Source organism: Sarcophilus harrisii, chromosome 3, assembly GCF_902635505.1.
Source record: "Sarcophilus harrisii chromosome 3, mSarHar1.11, whole genome shotgun sequence".
Classification (NCBI taxonomy): domain Eukaryota; kingdom Metazoa; phylum Chordata; class Mammalia; order Dasyuromorphia; family Dasyuridae; genus Sarcophilus; species Sarcophilus harrisii.
In genome coordinates, this window is record NC_045428.1 from 565,132,433 (window position 1) to 565,149,805 (window position 17,373).

A 17,373-nucleotide genomic window follows, 5' to 3' on the forward strand; every position below is an offset into this window, starting at 1 on the left:
CTTCTTATCTTGACTCCTGACTCTTTTGATTGTTTCATTTGGGACTTAAGCAGTCTCTCAAATTAGATAATGTTTGTAAAATGCTTGACACACAGTAGGTGCTTAATAAATGCTCCTCTATTGGCTACTTACAAAGCTTTGTGCAAACATTAAAGCTTTAACTCTCCATTAGTTTTCTGTGGGCTAAATTCAGTTGTCTCGGAGGCAGGCTGAGCTCTAGAAAGCCACAGAATGGAGTGGTGTCCTTGGTCTGAATCTCACTTGGGGCAGTAGCTTCATGATCTTGGGCAGCCACTTCCACTCAAGAAACCCGAGTTTCTTGGAACCTTTAAGCATTCTTCTGAGAAAAGGGCCCCACAAACTTACTGTAGTGTTATGAGTTGCTGTTGCTGCTACTGCTGCTTGAACGTCTCCCCCTTGCAGTCCCCTCTGCTGCCCTTGGTTACATCTGTCTCTAAGGTCCAATTAAACATTTTTTTCCATTCAATTCTCCAAAAATTTATGATCAATTCAACAGGCATTGAAGTTTATCTTTGTTTCCCAAGCCTTTTTAAAATTAGGAATACAAGTGTTGGAGGGGGATGGAAGAGAAGGGAAGGGGACAGAAACTTCATTTTAAAAATAGTTGACTGCAAGCAAGTTTTCAGGTCCCCTCAGGCATCTTAGAAATACCCATTATAGCCAAACAGTTGAGAGCTAATTACGGCTCCTTTTAAAAAATCTATTCATTAAAACGGTGCCCCTAAGGGCCTTTTGGGAAGAAGCTCCCCTCCCCCACCCCCATCTCCATCTCTCAGTGCACAGCCCTTTGATATACAGTCAGGATAAATAACTTTGGTGTGTTCAGGGTCAGGGGCTATATAGGATCATAAGGATTAGAATTAAGACAGAAGATGTAATGAATGGCTAAGTAAGAAGTTGATAGTAGTTGGGAGATCTGGGTTCAAATTTTACCTCAGATAAAGAATCATAACTTAAACCTGACAGGATAGAGGTCAAGATAAGAAGGTCGAGGGCAGGAGACAGTGAGATGAGGGGCAATATTCAAAAGCTGTGCCAATTTTTATGCTTTTTAAAAATTTCCTTATCTGTAAGATGGGTATAATGATACCCAGAGTACCTATTTCATGGGTAATGTTGTGCGGTGCAAATGAAATTTGCAGACTTTTTTTTTTAAACAATGCTTTAGAAACTTAAAAAAAAACACCATATAGACTATTCCATCTGTGTTTCAATCAGAATATCCTGAAATTCCATCAGCCCTGGCATTCCATGTTACAATCAGACATTCTCTTTGTGTAGGTTTAAAATTTTCAAGTTTAACAGCTCCAAACCACACTAAGACTTTTGGGACAGCCTGAATAAATGACAGCTGGCCTCAGAAAATAGGCCTTAGACACTGTTTTCCATAATCTCTGACGGTTATGCCATTTCATAGCATTTGATGGTCCCTCCATCTTGTTCCTTCTCCAGAGGCTGGAGGAGGGATTGTTCAATTCATTTCACAGATGGTGAAACAGGGTCTCAGAGAAGGGAAATTGGTTGTTCAAGGAATCCTCTAGTGCCAGAATGGGGGCAGAGCCAATATTAGATCTCATTCTCTCTGGAAAAAACTGTGTGGCTCAGTAGAGAGAAGTGGATAAAATGCCAGCACCTCTGACTCCAGAGCCAGTGCCCTTTCTGTGGTTCCTTCCAGACTCAGTTTCCTAATCTGTCAAGTAATATCCATAGTAGACACCCTAAGGGTTTGTGTGATGATTAAATGGGCTTAGAATACAGAAAGCCTTTAACACATTCTTTCATTCAAATGAGAAGAGTTTTAAATTTTTAAATACACTAAGACCCTGTATGTAAAAAGTGCTTTGTAAATATTGAAACACTATGTAAATGTCACCGATTATTATTCTATTCTAAGGTCCCTCCAAAGTTTGGCATTTTATGTTTTAAGGTATCTAAATAGTACAGTGGATAGAATCCAGATTCAGTTAAAAGCTGTATAATCTTGGGCAATTCATTTAACCACTTTCTGCCTCGGTTTCCTCAATTGTAAAATGGAGACCCATAATAGTGCCTACCTTCCATGGTTGTTATGAGGATCAAAGGAGATTATAAGAAGCTTAATAATAGAGAGCTTAATAGTAGAAGCTTAATAAATGCTTGTTTCCTTCACCCTTCAAGGCGTCTCCTAGGTCTGAATTATGTTTTCAGGTCCTTGTCATATATGACATTCTATATTCTATTCACCTTGTGTTCCAAGCCCCTTCTAAGCTCTGTCATTCTGTGTTCTAGTCAGACACTACGTTCTAGATTCTCTCCTAGCTCTGATGTTTCCTGTTCTGGTCAGACATTTTTGGTTCTAAGAACCCTCCCAGGTCTGACATTCTATATTCTAAAGTCTCTTTCAGCTTTACTTTTCTAAATTCTAAAAACCCTCAGAAGTAGTGCTTAAGCAAAGTGTTGAAGGAAGCTAGAGATTCTCAGAGGTTGATGTGAGGAGGGAGGAGGCACAGCCTGTGCAAAGATGATGAGGGAGGCAATTTCATAATAAGTCATAGCCACTCCTCCCCTTCCTTGCAATTAGGACTGGAAAAATTGAGCTTAGAAGAGAATTCAGGAAAAATCCACTCCCCTTTATATACCATTGTGCCATCATTGCCCAGGTGCCTTATCTCTATCCTTGCCAGGATAATTCCCCCTCACCTCGCTGCCTCTTGCCCTCGACCTTCTTCTCTTGACCTCTATCCTGACAGGTTTAAATTAAGATTCTTTCCTGGAATTACGTCTTATTTGTCCTCCCAGTGTCCTTGCCCCTCCCTTATCTGCCTTTGTTTCCTTTAAAGATAACAACAGTTGCAAAATGTTAGGATAAAACTGTCTACTCTGTTTTTGTATTCTGTTTGCAAACCCTAGTTAGCTAGAACCCTATATAAGCTCTCTGCCTCCGTTTATCTACACTGAGTGCTTTGGACTATAGTCCCAATTTGGTCCGCCAGCTTATTAACTCTCCACTTTAAAAATTTAAACCAATCTCTACTCACCTCAGTTTCTCTGGCATTACAATATCATGCATGAAAAGCAGTCAGAAGGTCTGCTCCCTGGACCATACAGTGCATAATGGGGTGTAATGTATGAGACTAGAAATATAGGGAGGAGTGAGGTTGTAAAGGTCTTTAACTGCCAGAAGGTCTGCATTTGGTTCTCGAGGTAAGAGGGAGCCACTGGTGCTTCATTTAGCAGAGGAGGGACTTGCTCAGATTTTGAGTGATTTGTGAAAGGTTTTTGTAAAGATGGATTAGAGCAGGGACAATTGAGGCAGGGGATCAGTAAGAAATCTACTATAATAGCCCTGGTGAAAGGTGATGAGAAGTTGATCTGCATGCATAGAAAGAAGGGGACATGGAGCAGCTAGATGGTGCAGTGGATAGGGCACTGGTCTGAAATCAGAAGGATCTGAGTTCAAATGTGACCTCAGACACTTAACACTTCCCAGCTGTATGTATTAAATGGGCAGGACATTTAACTCCAATATGAGTTTGGAAGGTTTTATGCCAGGTTGGGCACAAATAGTCCACCTGAATATTTGGGTTGGAAATATCTCTAAACTTATGCATCTCATGTTTCTTTTGAGCTATTGCAATTCTGCTTTGTTCCTAGAGGATGGCTCCTTCTTTGATGAGGGCAAACCATGTTGGATGGTCCTTTGCCAGGGACTCCTATGTCTCATTATCTATTCCAACATTCTTCAGGAAGATCTGGAGAGTGTCCTTGTTTTACTTTTTCTAACTTCTGCGAGTGTTTGCCATAAAATAGTCTTTTAGGCAAGTTCATGGATTGTTATTCCAACAACATGGCCAACAATTAGAACTGTGCTCTCCGAAATCGAGTTTGAATGCAGTTCAGCTGGAGAAAGGACTTCATTTTCTAGTATCTTATTCTGCCAGGTGATTTTCAGAATCTTCCTAAGACAATTTAAACGGAAATGATTTAATTTCCTGACTCATTGGTATATTGTGCAGATTTCACAGGTATAAAACAATGGTTTCAGTCTGGGAGGCAATCTAAGAACTCTCACACCCTCCTTTGGAGTTTCCCAAACACCAAACTGGCAATGGTAATGCATGTGTCAACCTCGTCATTTATGTGGAAAGTATACTATCAAGATAAGTAAACTTATCTGCAGCATTCAATATTTCCTTATTTGCTATAACCAGTGGCTCCATGTAGGGACATTATGATGCTGTTTCTGTTTTCTTGGTGTTAATTGTTAGTCCAAAATTAATACAAGTAGCAGAGAATTGATCCATATGTTTTTATATCTCAGCTTCAGAGACTGCATTGAATATACAATCATCAAACAAAAAGGTCATGCATCAATTCTCCTTTTATTTTAGTCTTGGCTTGTAGCCTTTTCGATTAAATAGTTCACCATCAGTTGGGTATTTGACTGTGATACTGAGTTCATCCTCATCAAAGGTGAAAAAATGAAAAGCAAGAACTACACAGGATTTACCAGGACGGTGCATTCATTTCTTAAAAAGCAGCATTTCACTCCATCAAAAGCAAAGTTCAAGGAAAGCTTAGAGAGATACAAAATTCTTGGCTCAGTAAGAAGGCCGATAAAATTCAGTTTTCCGTTAATAGTGTAATTCAAAGCACTTTTATTAGCTCTGAAGACTATTTATGGGCCAAAGGCCTATGGCGCATCTGAACTACTCAGCACTGATGGAGCCTCATTGATTACTGATGAGGACATGATCCTGAAGAGATGGATGGGCCGAATATTCCCAAAGTATTCTCAACAGACTGTCATCAGCCAATGGTAAAACCATTGACCATTTACCCCAGATTGAAGTCAATCCTTCTCTGACTGAATTTCCAACTGATGATGAGATTCTGAATGCCATTAAACACCTCTCATGTGGCAAAGCATCTGGTACTGATTCTATTTCAGCTGAGATTTGTTAGGCAGGGGGTCCACTGCTTGTACAAAAGCTGACTGAAATCTTTTGGGTTATATGGCAAGAGGGGGTTAACCCCCAAGGATGCCTCCATTGTCCATCTTCTAAAGGTAAAGGAAATAGGTCTTCCTGTGACAATCACAGGGCGTCTCTCACTTGTTGCTGGAAAGATTTTTGCTCGGCTCCTCCTTAATAGGCTGATCCTTCACCTGGAAAATGATCATCTACCTGAGAACAAGTGTGACTTCAGAAGGGGCTGAGCAATAGCTGATATGGTTTTACTGCCTGACAACTCCTGAAAGAGCAGGATAGAGGTTGTATACAGACCTTTGTCAATCTGACCACAGCCTTTGTTTGACACTCTCAGGAGAGATGGTACCGAGGTAGTATTGTAAAAAATTTTTATTTCCTTTTATTAATTTTTATTACCCGGGGCACAGAACTATTTCTCCTGGTGAGAAGGTTATTTGGCTGGCTAAAACCTGTCTCTTGAGATATTAAAATTTACTTAAGGCCTCAAATGTTCCTCAAATATGAAGTCCAAAGGGAGTGAAGGTTTCTCAAAGTTATTTGACTTGCTTGATTGGTGGAAGGATCCCAATTGGCTCGGATCCCCTGGTAATCTTTGTCAATGGCATATAACTCTTTTTTCTTTATCAGGCTATTAAGTCTTTAAATGAAGTTTAATCTGAAACTTGACTTGTTTTATCTATAGACTTTCAAATTTAATCTGTTTGGCTAGGTCTGTTTCCTTAAAGAAGAAGGTATAAGATTATGATTCTGTTTAAGTCTTTAAAAAAAATTTATGGCCTAAGAGGATGTACAACATTTCTGTATGTAAAAAATTATTTCTCTGTCTATCTGATATAATTTTAGCCTATAAAAAGTTTCATTAGAATCCTAATCAGGGTCCAGAGTTATTTTTCTGAGCTCTGAACCTGTGGTTGAGTCTAATAAAACTTAGGTTTTTAACTTCTGGGAAAGTCTGTGTTCTAATAGTGTTACTTGGCAGTGATTTCTGATCATATGAACTCAGTGGGAATATTTTTCCTGTAATGGAAGAAATGACGGGTTTGGAAGTGGGTGGGAAATAGAGGAGAGAAAGTGAAGAATTGAAGATGGCTTTGAGGTTGGGATCCTGAGTGACTAGAGGGGGGGTTTCTTCAGTTCAAAGGTCATTCTGTGACTCTGTGTCCCGGCAAGCCCCCCTCCCCAAGGGAAACTTTAACATTACAAAGTGTTGATGTACCTCGGAATGTGTGATTCTCAGTGATGCTCCCCGGGGAAGGGAGTGCAGCATCTTTGCAGGGAGGAGGGTGATGGGCTCAGGCTGGGGTTCAGAAGAGAGGCCTGAGGCAGGGCAAACATCCGGCTGGAGACCCTCGGCAGGGGATTAGGGCTGGACAAAGTCTGAGAATCACTGGGAGCTGAAAGAGGGAGAGAGCTCAAAGGAAAAGAGAGGAGGGCGAGAGATGAAGCCCTGGGGGGGGGGGCAGCCAAGGAAGGTCTGACTGTGCAGAATAACTGTCTAAATCCCTCCTCCCATGCTTGTCTCTGTGTGTGCCTGTCTCTCCCTTTCTCTCGATCTATCTGTCTCTATCTCTGTTTCTGTTTGTTTCTCTCTCTCTCTGTCTCTGTCTTTCTCTGTTTTTCTCTGTCTCTGTCTCTATGATTCTGTCTCTTTTTCTCTTTCTGTGTGTCTCTCTCTCTGTTTCTGTTTGTTTCTCTCTCTCTCTGTCTCTGTCTTTCTCTGTCTCTGTCTCTATCTCTATGATTCTGTCTCTTTATCTCTTTCTGTGTGTCTCTCTGTCTCTCTGTTTCTGTTTGTTTCTCTCTCTCTCTGTCTCTGTCTTTCCCTGTCTCTGTCTCTATCTCTATGATTCTGTCTCTTTATCTCTTTCTGTGTGTCTCTCTGTCTCTCTGTTTCTGTTTCTCTCTCTCTCTCTCTCTGTCTCTGTCTTTCTCTGTTTTTCTCTGTCTCTGTCTCTGTCTCTATGATTCTGTCTCTTTATCTCTTTCTGTGTGTCTCTCTCTCTGTTTCTGTTTGTTTCTCTCTCTGTCTCTGTCTTTCTCTGTTTTTCTCTGTCTCTGTCTCTATGTTTCTGTCTCTGTTTCTTTATGTCTCTCTGTCTCTCTGTTTCTGTTTCTGTTTCTCTCCGTGTGTCTCTGTCTCTGTCTCTGTCTTCCTCTCTGTCTCTCTGTCTTTCTCTTGTCATCTGTGAATGAAGAGAGTTAGATTGCTCCGCCCTCTGAGGTCTCTTCTAGTTTTAGGTTCCTGGGATCCCCAATCCCTGAAGCCCGTCCCGAGGCACATTGGGTTCACTAGTATGTTTAAAACAAACAGAATGGGACAAATAATAGGGCCACTGTGGCTCAGGCGCCCCCTTCCCCCTCAGCTCCTCAAAGAGCCACCTTCAGCTGAAGGGCCTCCTGGGCCAGAGCCGCCCGGCCCCGGGCCCTTGGGCTGTGACCGTCCCTGGCTCTGAACAGCCTAGGAGGCAGATGACACTTTTGGAGTCTTCTCCCCTCCCCCAGCCTCCCGCAAGAGACCTTGGCATGGAAGGCTTCCACAGCTGCAGTTGAAGCTATCAATAACTCCCCAGCCCCCACTCCGCCAAGTCCAAGGGCTGCAGGCTGCCAGGGGAGGGGGCGTGGGTGTCACTGCATAAATTAGCACCCTGTTGTTTGCTAGGGGCCCTTCCTCCTCGAGGCTGGGCAGCCTTTAATTAGAAAACCGAACCCTTGGCTGCTATCTGTGCCAGAAAGAATTTCAGAGTTCTCTCTCTCTTCTCCTCCTTTATCTTTCCCCCCTCTCTCTTCCCCTTTCTTTTTCTGTCTCTGTCTGTCTGTCTCTGTCTCTATCTCCTCTTCTCTCTTTCTCTGTCTTTCTGCCTCTCTCCCTCTCCCTCTTCCTTCCTCACTCCCTCCCTTCCCCCTCTCCCCCCTTCCCCTCTCCCTCTTTTTCCCTCTCCCTCTCCCTCCTTCTCTCTCTCCTTCTCTTTCTCTTTCCCTTTCTCTCTCTCTTCTCTCTTTCTCTTTCTGCCCCTCTCCCTCTTCCTCTTCCTTCCTCCCTCCTTCCCTCCGCCCTCTCCTCCTTCCTCTCTCCCTTTTCCTCCTCTCCCCTTTCCCCTCTCCCTCTCCTCCCTCCCTCTCCCCCTCTCTGTCTCTCTCTTCCTCTCTATCTCTGTCTGTATCTGTCTCTCTCTCTGTCTCTATATCTCTGTGTCTCTGTCTCTGTCTCTGTCTCCCTCCCTCCCTCCTTCTTTCCCTCATTCCTCTCTTTCTCTTCCCACCAGGAGATTATATCTGCCTGTCTTCTCAGGCTAGTGAGCACGGATGCTGTGACTAATTAAATCTGTGGGTGGGAGAAGGCTTCCCACAGAACATCTCATTGGTGTGGACCCCTTTCCTCCCCACCACGATTTCCACTGGTGCTCTGTGGACCGGGTGACAGGAAGCCTGGGGCTAACCCTGACTTACTCTCTGCTGCTTTCCTTCCTCATCTTACTACTACAATGTGAGGGAAAGGAGGGGAAGAAGAGATGGGAGAGGGGATGGGGAAGCACTCTGGTCAACAAAGAGTTGTTTACTTTCCCTGTGTCCAGGGCTGCTGGCCTAGAACTGAGCAAAAACACATCTGCAAGTGGATCTGTGTCCATATAGATAACATTTGGTTGTTTGCAAGATATTAACATATAGAGGACCATATAAGTTGTTTCAGGACGAGCCGAGCACAGAGTGGAGAAAGGAAGTTCCTTTTACCTAGGCCCTCTGCCTCTTTCCTCTAACTGAGAAGCTCCGAGAGTTGCCTGGGGCATTGAGAAGGTAAATGACTTATCCAGTCCCACAGGCAGGACCTGAACACAGCCTCCAAGGTTGGCTCACTCTCCACTGTGTCACAACTCTGCCCTAGGCTAATACAATTAGAACCTGGGGGCTCATGTTCATTTAGCCTAGAGGTTCTTCACATGAATTTAAAAAAAAAATTGATGACTGTATTTCAAGATAATGTGTCCTTTATAATCCTATTTACCTTAGTGTATGAATAAAAACATTATTGTGAGGAGGCTGTCTACATGCTTTATGTACCAGACTGCCAAGGGAGGCCATGAAATATGCAAGAAAGGTGAAGAAGCCTTGGTCCAGTCAAACTTCCTCATAGGATCATAGAGTTAAAGTGGAAAGGGATCTTTGATGTCATGGTCATGCTTTATTTTGATAGATGAAAAAATGAAGTCCAGAGAGGATAACTTGGGGTCTCGTAACTGTTTGGGACAATTGCACCTACCCAAACTGACTACTCAGGAGTCACTCCAAATGATGTACAGAAAGAATTTATTAGAATCTCGAGAAGCGGACTGTCCTGGCCTGTGGGCCCAAAAGGACAGCAAAGATACCCACAGGAGGAGAGTCATTCACTTGAAGATGCTTACAACTTTTATACATTTCAGACAAAAAACTCCCCAAATCCTACCCTCTATAGGTTGTGATTGGTTGCATAAACCTTTATCTCCCTATCAGGTCAGTGGCGCAGTGAAAAAGGTGATATACAGCTTCGGCCAAGTAATTCCTTCTTTGGACAATGGAATGCAGTCCAGGTCTCATCTAAAATCACGTGACTGGGGCCTATAGGCCTGAGCTACTTGAGTTAACAGTCTCTGATCAATATGTGCTTAATCTGTAAATTCTTCATCTTTCCACACATAGCTAAGAATAGTTAAGGTAAGATTTGAATTTAGGTTCCTAATCCTAGGTCCAGCCACTCTGCCTATTAAAATCCAATCAAAATGAAATATGGTAGAGGAGGTACAGGTTCTCTCTGGGAACAACTCATGGGACACTATGCTTGGTGCCCTTTTCTTGAAGCTTTGGGAAGTCAGAAAAAGGGAAACTTTATTAAAGACTTCTTTGTGCCCAATTTAGATCCAAAACTTTTTCTATACCAGATGAATGTGATAACTGCTATACATTAGGTTCAGTGGGATTGTTTTGGGGAAAATTCATTATGCAAATAATGTCCTAAATCCTCCTTTAGAATACTCTTTGTTATCCGCCCATGTAATAATCACTAAGCTAACAGCAAAGAGTATTAGAAACAAAAACCAAATGTAAATAACAAGGAATCATGTAGTCATTTTCTTCCTTCCATAATGTACTATTTAGAACTTCATATTGGTTTATGTGAGAATATTATAAAATTCCTTTTTCATCTTTCCATCACAGAAGAAAGGACACAGTCACTATGGTGATGGATAAAATGTTGGACTTGGAATTAGGAACGCCTGGGTTTGAAATTCTGCCTCTAATACTTAGATTTAGGTAACGTATTAAATCTGTCTCTATTCCTCATGTGTACTGACCCCTTTTTACTAGTCTATCTTAGTAAATACCTATTTGTAAGGACTAATTAAATTTAATTGATTAATTCATATCAACTGATAATCATTGGGAGAATAAACTGGTGGGGGCTCATGAACTATTGCACTAGGAAACCATTCCTTAATCTTTCAAACTTCTAAAGTAGTTTAGAACTACTTTAGAACACTAAGGAGAAATGGAGAAATACTCTTTGTGGATATGGACATTTGAGAGCATAAACTCCCAAACTGAGCTACATGAACATTAAAGAAATATAAAATAATATGTTAAATGAGATCCCAGGACGATTTTCAATACAAACAAAGCATGTGTAAAGGGAAATTACAGGAGGAGACCTTAAAGCCAATCTTCAAATCTGGCCTCAGATATTTAATAGCTGTTCAGCTTTGGGCAAGGCACTTAGCTTCTATTTGTCTCAATATTTTCCATTGAAAAAGGGGAAAATAACTGCATCTACATTGAAAAGAGTAGTTGTGTAGATCAAATGAAAAAATATTTATAAATTCTTTAGCATATTACCTGGCAATAGTAGGTGCTATGTAAATACATATTCCCTTTGATTTCTTTTCCCTATGTAATGATTATTCATATCACCAAAAACATTTATACTTTACAAAAAAAAATACCCCAAAGGAAATGTCTTAAATAGGAAAACTCCCAAGTACATTTAAATATTTGTTTACATATCATTACCTGCTCACAGGTCATTAACAGAGTCTGGTGGGGACAGAGATTCTTGAAGTGAAAAAAATCACACAAATTGCAAATCAAGCAGTTACAAAGATCTTTGTAACTATAATGGCAATGAGTGATGAAATCAGACAGTTATAGTGATAACTTTAGTCAGATTGGGTTCAGAAGCTGAAGATCTAAATTTGAGATCTGGAAACTTTACTTACTAACCGTGTAACTCTACACAAGTTATTTCATATATATGAATTTCAATCATAACATCTTTTATTCAGTTTGGGGTTTTGTTGTGGTTCTTGGGGTTGGAGTCACCTCTTCTATTTTCATTCCATCTTTTCTGGTTCAAATATCATTCTTCTAGACAGAGAAGACAGAGGTAAGATAAGATCTGCAATGATTCAATTTTTTTCTATTCAACTCAAGATTCTAGCTTATAAAGAACCTTTTGGATCCCAATTCTGTCATTTAGTGTGTTTATTACTCCATTTAACTTTATGCCATTGATTATATATGTCTTGATTCAAGACTCTGGACAAATATATTTTTTACCAGTTCTTGTTACATGCTTTTCAGCTCTGGACAATAGTTCAGCATTCCTGTATTTGCAATTATAGTCTAAAAATCCAAGTCCTAGACTCTTTTTTTCATCATGGTTTTCAGGGAGTCCAAAAATCCTTAGATTGTCTCTTCTAGATCTGTTTTCCAGATCAGTTGCTTTCCCAATTAGGTATTTTATATTTTTTTCCTATTTTTCCTATTTTTTTGCTTTTCTTGACTGATTTTTGTTGTCTAATCCAGTCATTCATTTCCATTTGTTCAGTTCTGAATTTTACTGAATTATTTTCTTCATTTATTTTTTTTACTTCTTTTTATATCTGTCCAATTGAATTTTTAAATGAGTTGTTTTATTCTATGGAATTTTTTCCCATTTCATAAACTGTTTTTTAAAAAGTTATTTTTTTCCTGTTTTACAAATTCTGCTTTTTAAGGAGTTATTTTTTTTCCTGTTTCACAAATTCTGTTTTCCTGGCACTTGTTTTCTTTTTTCCACTTGATCAAATCTATCTTTTAATGAGTTATATGTCTTTTCCAAATCCTCTTGCAAAGTTTTCCTTTCCTTTCTCCATTTTTCTTCTAGCTCTCTTTCAAGATCCTTTTAAATTTCTTCTAGGAGAGCCTTATGTGATGGGGACCAGGCTTTTTCAACTTTTGGGGTTTTGTCTCCTCAGAGTTTGAAGTTTGTTCTTCTCTTTCACCATAGAAGCTGTCTATTGTCAGAGTTCTCTTTACTTTTTTACTCACTTTTTAAAAAGCTAAAGTCTGCTTTTAGGGCAGGGGAGGTTCTCCTAGCTTCCTCTACAAGCAGTGGATTCCTCTGTAAGCAGCCATGGCTGTGCTGGGTCAGTGCTGATTCTCTCCCAGTGCTAGATGGGCATGGCCAGGTCCCTTGAGATTCTGGTGTTTCAGGGTCCATTATTTACTTTTGTGTTTGTCTTGGATGTTTTATAACTTTTCTGCTGATCTACTGGCTTGCAACCAAGGCAGAGTGGTCAACACTGCTGTAGATTCCTCCCCATAGATTCTCCACCCCATGGAGTCCATCGTACTCCATTGACCTTTTCTGGTGATCTTCAAAATTGTCTTCTGATGGTAATTTGTTGCACTCGCAATATTTGTGGATTCTGCTGGTCCAGAGCTAATTCAGAGGCTGGATTTACTAATTAATCTGAGGGTTATAGGAGAAGGTCAGAAAGAAACATGTGTCCTCTCTGCCATTGTGGCTTCACCCCGGAAGTCCCACCACAAATCTGTAGCAGCAATGATACTATCTGTGTCCCTAAGGTCCGTAGTATCTATTCCTACTTGTAATCCCTAAAAGTATTTTCTAGGTTGCTTCTAAGCATCTTTTGTATCTACACAAAGTATGTTGGGTCTAGCAAGTGTTCGGAGACTCTCTGAACACAAACTCCAGGAAGACAGTTGTTGTTCAGTCAGTTTCTTGGCAAAGATTCTGGAACGTTTGGCCATTTCCATTGTCCAAGTCATTTTACAGATAAGGAAACCGAGGCAAACAATGTTAAATGACTTGTTCAGGATCACAAGGTTCTGAGGCCAGATTTGAATTCATGAAGAAGAAAGAATCTTTTGGGATCCAGGCCTGGTGCTCCACCCATTTCATCATTTAGCTATCCCAGAGAGTAGCCCTCTACATTCTTAGTATCTGGTCAATGAGTAATGGCCTTGGGGGCCTTCAGCAGAATGTCACCAAATTCTATTATTTCTCTTGTCCTCTTCTGATACTTCCTGGGTGATTTTTCTCTTGAAAGCATCTGGGAACTAACATTATCTTCCCCTTGAGAGCAAGAAATAGCTTCCTTCTCAATTGTCTTTTTCAAAGCTTTTTTCTCTTCTTCCTCACCCCTCATACATTTCATGTCTATTCCTTAAGTTCAGTTGTTCAATAGTTTTTCCGTTTCTCCTGTGTCACAGTACTCAGTTGGTCAGCAAAGAAGCATTTATTAAGGGCTTATTCTTTATATGCTAGGGAAACAAAGAAACGCTGAAGACAATCCCAGCTCTCAAGGAGAGAAGTTGAAGAAGGGGAGGCAGCCACTGACCTGGCTGATGTTACTGGATCTCAGAATATGTGGAGGTAAGTGCAAGAGGACCATTAAGGTGACTTTTGAATGTCAGAGGCTTTCATATCTGATCCTGAAAGTGATGGGAGTCACCAGAGTTTATGGAATAGGAGGTGCTGTGGTCAGATGAACTTTATGAAAATCACTTTGGTGGTGAATCGAGGATGGATTGACATGAGGAAGAGACCTGAGCAGGCTGACCCACCACAAGTTATTGCAGTCATCCAGACCAGAAGGGATAAAGGCTAGCACCAGGGGGGTTCCAGTGTCAGAGCAGAGAAGGGACCATATTTAAGAGATGGTGCAAAAGTGAGATTGATAGTTCTTGGCAAGAGATCAGACACGAGGACAAGAGATCAGAAATACTGAGGAATCCAGAATGACGTCCAGGTTATGGATCTGAGGGACTGGGGGGATGATGGTGACCTCTACACTAAAACTCCTTAAACAGTGGGCTCAGACCCCATATGAAATCACATAACTGAATGTGGGGCTTGTGAAAAGTTGGGCAACAGTAAAATGTATCAAGTGTTCCACCAAGATTTAATTCTTTTATGTAGTAAAGTTAAACAAGTACACCCATCTCATTAGTATACAGATTTGCTTTTATCTTTAATAAATGGTAAGATTGTATGTATATTAAAGATTGTTTTTAAAATAAAATTTTTTATGATTTATTATCAGTAATTGTTTGATTTTTTTATATCTATTTTATATATCTATATACTTGTGGTCCAGTAAAAATTTCTAGGGGGAAATGGGATCAAGAGTGGAAAAATTTTAAGAAGCTCTGTTCTATGCTAATAGAGAAGGAAAGATGGTCCAAATACAAATAATCAACCAGTCCCTACCCTCAAAAATAAGCTTTACATATAATAAGTCTGGAAAGAGGAATGACTGGGTGGGGAGATAGGAGAAGGATAGATAGAGTGACAACAGAACATTTGGGCTTGGAAAGGATTTTTAAATGCCATTTTGTCCGTTTCTCTGACTTTTCACCTTAGATTTATTTTGCACCTGTCTTATAAATTCTTAAATGGGTGCATATTTCCCATAGTAAAATATAAGTTCTTACATGGCAGGAAATGTTTTACTTTCATCTCTTTATCATATAGTAAATGTTTAATAAATTCTGACTGACATAGTAAATGCATGTTGATTGATTCCTCTAGATAGTCCAACATTTTCTAATTCTACCTTTATGATTTTCCTATTAGTTTCTGGGAAGTAGAGTAAATTAGTGAATTATTTGAAATAGAATGTTAGAAAGGCCTTAGAATACAAAATGTTAGAGATGGGAGAGGTTTTAGAACATGAAATATAAGAGCTGGGAGGGTCCTTAGAACCCAGGATGTCAGAGCTGGGAGGGCCCTTAGAACCCAGGAGGTCAGAGCTGGGAGGGCCCTTAGAACACGGGATGTCAGGGCTGGGAGAGTCCCTTAGAATGTCAAAATTGAGACAGCCCTTAAAGATCACTTAACAATCTACACTCTTCATTTTATAGATGGGAAATGTGGGACCATGAAAAGAGAAGTAATTGTTACAGAATCATCCACTGAGTCCCAAGCTTATTTCCAGATCCCCTCACACACAGTTTCTGTATAACAGAAAGGCATTTTCAGGAGGGGATATTTAACCTACTTAAGAGAACAAACTGTTTTCAAGTAATTAGCCACACTATTTGCATACAATTAGTGGGCTAATTACAAATGAGCTTTATTTGTTCATTAAAACAGGTCTGGCAAGGTCCCTACTTGGCAACCCTTTGTTAGCCATTAGTCTGCCATCCATAGGTACTGGAAAGCCATAAGGCTTCATTCTTCGTAACAAACCTTCCATGCTGATTTGATTTCTCAATCACTCAGACCAGCCTTCCCCCACAATTAGTCCAGATCTGTCAGGTCTGACTGACTGTTTCTCAGGGTGTCCAGCTATTATACTTGGCACAGTAGTACCTAAATTCATTTGCTGTGCTACCAATTTACCCACACTTCCTAATTTTTAAACAACCAGGAACTGTGAAGAGAACTAGACTGTGAGTCTGTTCTCTGGGGGAACTGAACTCTGACTGTTCAGGAACTGAATTCTGACATTGTGTTATCTTGGCCAAGTTATTTCCTCTCCCAAGGAAACTGAACTAGAAAATGAAGATCCCTAACATTGTGTGTCCTACAATCTCATCCAGTTCATCCAGTTCTTTTATTTCTTTTATCTTTTTGGGTGAGACAGTTGGGGATAAATGATTTGCCCAAGATCACACAGCTAATAATTATTAAATATCATAGGCAAAAATTGAATTTAGGGGGTTGTCCTGATTCCAGGGACAGTGCTCTGTCCACTGTACCATTTGGCTGCCCTCAATCTCATCTAGTTCTAACACACCACACTAAACTCTTCTAAGCTATAACATCCTGTGTTCTAAGGGCCCCCCCCCCAGCTCTGACTTCCTGTGTTCTAAGGGCCCTCCCAGCTTTGACACTGTGTTCTAAATCTCTTTGACTTTCTATATTTAAAGTTCTTTCCTAATGTTAAGCCTTGAATAAAAATTATGACCCCTTTTTTTGCCATCCTTGTACCTCTGACCACCCTTACATACCACAGAGTCATAAACTCCAGGTGCATTATCTGGATCCTTGCTAGGATAATCCCTCCTCCCTTTGAGTACTGCCCCCCCCCCCCCCCCATCTTGCTGTCTCCTGCCCTAGACCTTCTTATCTTGACTCCTATCCTGTCAGGATTAAGTTACAATCCTTTCCTGGAATTATGGTTTGTCCTTCCCAGCATCCTCACCCCCTTCCTTCTCAGCCTTTGTTAAACCCTAGTGAGATAAAACCCTATATAAGTCCCCTGCCTCAGTTTATTTGCGCCAAATGCTTTGGACAAGAGTCCCATGTGGTCAGCTAGCCTAAACTCTCCCCATTAAAGATCAAAATCCAATCTCTGTCTGCCTCAGTTTCTCTGGTATTACACTAACTCTAATCTTCTGGATCTGAATTCTCCCAAACTTTTGACATTCTGTGATCTCAGGTCACTTCTTGCACTAATTTGCTTAGCAAATCTTTTCCTTATGAACAGAGCATGGCAAACTTCAGTCCTTACCAGGGTGAATGATCAAATTTTAAATTGTTTCAGTCAAAGTTATTGAATTTTTAAATATCTGTATTGACACATCACTGATAGGGATTGCAGAGCACTGGGGACAACCTGGATCAGTGAAGCACCTGAATTATGAATAATTGACAAAAATCTTTTTTGTTTCTTTTGAATATGAAGGAAACCTGAATTTCCAGTCCAGTTCTGAATTGCCAAATTGAGATCTGGCTAGGCCAGCTTTAATGAATAGATAAGACTTTACTTTCATTAGTACTTTAATTGTTCCTGTGAAAATGAATGTTGGGAAAATACCCACAAACCCTTTGTTTCCTTAAGTAGGCTAAGGAGTTTTCTTTGGCAATCTTTTTGTGAGAACTGTTTGTTCTGCAGAGAGTAGAGAGAAAATGACCTTAGTTGGACCTTGATGGAATTCTAAAACTTTCTAAATGGGGGAGCTCTAAATGAAAAAGCTTAAAATGTAATTTAATTCAATTCACTAAATATTTATTAGACCTACTAAGTGTTGGACTGATGAGGAGAGATCAGAAATGGGGGGAAAATGACATAAACAATCCCCATCCCATCCCTACCTCAAGGATTCTTGTCGCCAAGAA